The sequence below is a fragment of the Helianthus annuus genome, chromosome 13 (genome assembly GCF_002127325.2).
Source record: "Helianthus annuus cultivar XRQ/B chromosome 13, HanXRQr2.0-SUNRISE, whole genome shotgun sequence".
Taxonomy (NCBI): domain Eukaryota; kingdom Viridiplantae; phylum Streptophyta; class Magnoliopsida; order Asterales; family Asteraceae; genus Helianthus; species Helianthus annuus.
The window spans coordinates 81547808-81553143 of NC_035445.2; positions in this window are offsets into that span (position 1 = coordinate 81547808).

The following is a 5336-nucleotide window of genomic DNA, read 5'->3' on the forward strand; positions in this document are numbered from 1 at the left end:
AACGAGCCACCGAGGCTCTGATACCAAATGATAGTCCCGTAACGATCCGGTTTCAGTTTCGGTTCGGTTAAAAATAGTGAGACGGGTGATTCGAGCCAATAACAAACGAAAATGAACAATAAAGATGGAAACTTTCAGGATTTTCATTGAATGTGATAAGAGAATACAAAAGATAAACATCCACCCCGGGTGAGCTCCCCGGGGTGGTGGCTCCCAAATGCACCCTCTACAAGTGAGATTTACTCTACTATTTATAGCCCCTGAGCCTTGTCCTCCAAGCAAGCCGCCTCTTGCTTGGAAAACCTACTAAATTCGCTAAAAACACACGCGACTACAATATCTAAAATATCACAGCACTAATCCAAAAGTCGCCACCTCATACGATTAACAAAGTCGCTAAATAATGTCGCTTTAATTGATAACATCATTCTCAATTTGACCTAACAGGAAATGATCTGGTAAGTTTTGAAAAGGTTTGGTGAGATTTAAGATGTGAGAGAAGAAGAAAGTCTAACAAGTACTACAAGCATTAATTAAAAAAGATGACAAGAAGGAAGGTTGTAAAAGGATGAGAAAGTCTGCGTGTGCAGACATCACCAACCCATCACTACATGTCAAAAATGTAACATAGAAAATGACTATCATGCCCTTGCTCCTTTCAAATAACAATTTAAACGTGGATCAATCCTAGCCACATGTTAGAGTTTTCAGGGTTTAGTCAACTGGATTGAGTTTTCTCATTATAATTAGCCTATATATATATATATATATATATATATATATATATATATATATATATATATATAGAAACGAGATCAGGAGAAAACGCTCAAAAGTATGAGAACGGTGAGAACGCTTCCTGGCCCAACACGTGTCACGCCACTTAGAGAAGGGCGGAGGGGCTTTTTGTCCTTTCATCTTCTGCTTTTCCAGTTCCGCTTTTCCCAATATTGTTTTAATTTTTGGTTTTTAAGATTTTTGGCGTTAACCAAATTCAATAATTAATGGCGTTTTAATGGTTTCATTGTATTAACATTTTGGCGTTTATGGCGTTTGTGGCGTTTATTCAAATTGTATGCCATTGGAACCCAGAGGGTCAGGAAATCTAGTTGAATGGCGTTTTTTAAGGCGTTTTAAACAAGATGGCCCATTGTTCTATTATTTTTTATAAACATTTTGGCGTTTGTGGTATCTTGGTGTTTTACTATTGTTAGATTATATTTCAACCACAGGAAAAAAAATACATGCGAATAAAATAAATTAAAAATCATAATCGGATCTCTCTTCACAATCTTCACTGTCATCAGTCTCTGTCTTCTTCAATAGTACAAGAACTGTCACCAAATATATGGCGTGTTATGTAAAACTTAGCAAACCCATCGGTTTGATTATTTTGCCTGCTCGTCTGTTGAACTGGCTTTTTTGTGGATGTTTGGGGAGATAGATCTATGACGTGTGAGTGGGTTTTTCGCTTTTTCTTTATCTTGATCTTCATCTTTATAATCAAACCACTCTTCAGTGTCATTGATCTCTTCTACTCATCCAAACCTTCTTCAAGAACAAAAAATACAAAATGCCATATGACTGGCATCAGATGCTTTTTCTTGAATTTTTGTCTATCTCATGCAGCAAAATCTTTCTGAGTTGCTCCCCTCTGATAACAATTCATTCAGTGAAACTTCACGAAGAACAATTCTGAATATCCAAGAAAGCATATTAGCCATCTCTATTTTTTTTTATTTTGTGGCGTTTTACAGTGTGTGGTATTTAGTAGTATTGGCGTTTATTTTTTTGGTTTGATCAAATGGAAGTTGCTGATACGTATCATTTTATAGGATGTCTTTTTGGCGCCTAAGTTAGGCGGTGCATTATTATAATAAAGTATTTGTCTTTTCAGTTACTATTTGTAATTATTGTTTTTGATAAGCTTTATCTCTGAAGTCTGTAACAAGTCCCATCTTTCAAGTTTGGCGTTTTAGATTCTAATATAATAAATTTTCCCTATCTTCAGTATTACTGATTTGTATTTACTGTTTCTAGTTACATTTTCAAGTTTGCTTTTTATTTTTTATTTTTTATTTTTATTTTTTTTGGTTTTTTATAATACTTTTTCAAAGTAATTTTATTATAGTTTGGGAGTTTTGGGGGGCGTTTAACGGGATGATATCGTTTAAACATGCATTTTGGCCGTTTTGGCGTTTTTATTATATATGGCGTTTTTATAATATAACAATCAACTGAAAAGGAAAATAAAAAAAGAATACATAAACAATTGATCTTCCAAATCTTCACTGTCACCAGTCTCTTTCTTCTTTTTTGAATCATGTTAACTGGCTGGTTCGACTTTCGTATGATTCATTTTGTTTTTTTTTTGTTTTTCAAGTAGTTTTTTCGTGTGGCTGTTTGGAAGCACACAGTCTAACATCAGCATCTTTTTCTTGAAGATTTGTCCATCTCATGCAGCAAAATGTTATTGAGTTTAGACCCTTCAGCCAACAATCTTGAATTTTTACAATGAACGATGTTTGATTTTTTAAATTTTTGGCGTTTTACTGATAAAAAGAACGCCACGAAATAAGAGCACCTTAAACCTCAAAATTTGATCATGCTAAAATCAATAATGTTTTGCTGTATGAGATGGATAACGCTGTTAACCCTCGGTTAAGAAAGATAACTGACAATGTTGTCCACCCCATACAGCTAAACTTTATTGACAACAAACCTCAATAAAGTTTTTCTATGTTTTGGCGTTATAAATTGGATGGAAGTTGAGGATAAGTCAATAAGATTTTACTCAATGAAATGGACAATATCCTCACTTAAGGATTTTATCCATTTCATTGAGCGAAATCTTACAGACAACCAAACTGAATTTCAAAAAAATGTTTTGGGTTAGAAGATATTTGATGTTTGGGTTTTTTGGCGTTTCTAAGGCAAATAGGATATATCAAATATGGCGTTTGGGTTTTTGTGTGTGTTTTTAATTGAAGGTCTGAGATGTTGTATATATAGGATTTTTTGGCGGTTTCTTTAGGCGGGATTTTACTATAATTAAGTTTGGCGTTTTATATCTAATTGCGTTTTTACTTAGAATGGTCTGTGATTTTTGTTTTTGGCGTTTTATTTCATGAGATGGTGTTTTGTGTGGAGAAGTCGAAAGACCCTTTTACTCTTAATGAAGCGCGTCCACGTAATAAAATTGATGTTATTTACGAAAACGCCACCGCGCCAATCTAGTCCATAGATTGTTTTGATCGGACGATCAATAAGCGTTCTCACCGTTCTCACACTTTCTACCGTTTTCTCTAAATCCTGACCCTATATATATATATATATATATATATATATATATATATATATATATATGGCATAAAGGTAATTGACTAATTAAATTATTTATGGAAGATTTATTTTTCAAACAAAAAAGGAGATTTTTAAGGAAACAAAATATCTCAAATCAACTCAAAATTCGGCACTTACTTTAAACTACGAAGATCGATTTCTGATGTATATTTCATTCATTTTTTCCTTGTTTCTTTCATTTGAACTTACAGATCAAATAAATATAAATGGTGATGTACAATACAATGGTTGATTGTGTTTTACCAATTACAGTTTCATCACAGTGTGTTATAGCTTTCGTTTTTTGCTTGTAAACTTATCCTTTAAAAAACAATTTCTTGATGATGTGTTTTACCAGTTACAATCCTTCATGAACAATTTCTTGACGATGTATTTTACCAGTTACAAGTTAATTCACACGATTTGTTATAGTAGTTTATGTTTTTAGGAAGGAGATGTATTTGTAATTATTAACGTTGTGTTTTTTAGGAAGGATATGTTTTTGTAATTTCTTGACGATGTGTTTTACTAATTATAGGTTAATTCATGATGTGTTATACCAGTTATTATTATTCACGAATGACATGTTTTTTGTGTTTTCTTGACGTTGTGTTTTATAATTTTTAGGTTTTTTCACGATGTGTTATATTGTATAACACACCACACAAGTTAAATAACATTGTGTTATATTATATGATTCACGGTGTGTTTTCTTGGATTTCTTCACGATGTGTTATATTGTATGATTCACGATATGTTTTGATGACGTTGTGTTTGTTAATGAAAGTACAAAGAGAGAGAGAGAGAGGGGGGGGGGGAACTTGCTAAAAAGATGGAGAGGTTTATGATCAAGATCAATTATTTCCTTATTTAAAACAAGCTAAATGACACGTTTACCCCCAATCAATTAAATCATTCTATTTTTAAGACACACATATTACCAAAATGCCATCAAGATGATCTCAACCATCAAAGACCATCATCCAATGGTCAAGATCACTTCCTACACTTCGTATGAAAAACACACTTTGTAGAGTAACCTCACCCTACATATATATATATATATATATATATATATATATATATACTAAGAATTTCTCATGTGCATGTTACATGATAATTAGAAATTCGCATGTTTAAATGATACAAATGTTATACGCATGTTACAAATGTTTCCTTTTGAATTTGCATGTTACATGTCAGTTCTTAATGTTTTTTGTCTTTTTCAAGGAATTCGCATGTGTATGTTTGATGTGTGTGTGGTGCTATATATTTTAGGTGTATATTTTAAACCCTTTTACACTTTTTAGCCAAGTTTTAAATTTATAAAACACGATATTTACTAACACTAAACACACATATGGGCAAGTGCACCCATCGTGGACGTAATATAGTGTTGGTAAGATACCGAGGTCGTCCAAGGACACAAGAGCTTTTAGTACCGGTTTATCCTCAACGTCTAATCAAATCAAAAAGTTAGAAAAAGGTTTTAAACTAGAAAAATAAAACTAACTAAAATGCTGAAAAGTAAAATAAAGTAAAAACAGATAGACAAGATGAATCACTTGGATCTGACTCGTGTGTAGTGTAACCTTTGATTATTTCCACACTTTTGAACTGTTTAAGAGATTATCTTAGTTATTGTAGTAGGCCCCTCTTTTGAAGGTGACGTTACCCTCAACCCAGTAGTTTGAGTCAGCAAGGATACAATCCTAAAGGGCCGGATTATTGAAAGATAATTAATTAAGTTATTAATGCATAATGTGGTAGGCCCCTCTTTTGAAGGTGACGTTACCCTCGGCTAGGTAGTCTGAGTCAGCAGGGATACTGTCCTAAGTAGCCGGGTTAAAGTTTTAATAGTAGTTTAACTTATGAGGGGATCAAAGAGTTTGTACCCCCGCCATCCAATACCGGTGGGTATTGAAGGAGGTCCTACTAAATTTGACCCCGTGTGCAGACAGAATCCTGACACATTTTTTCTATATTCTGATAAA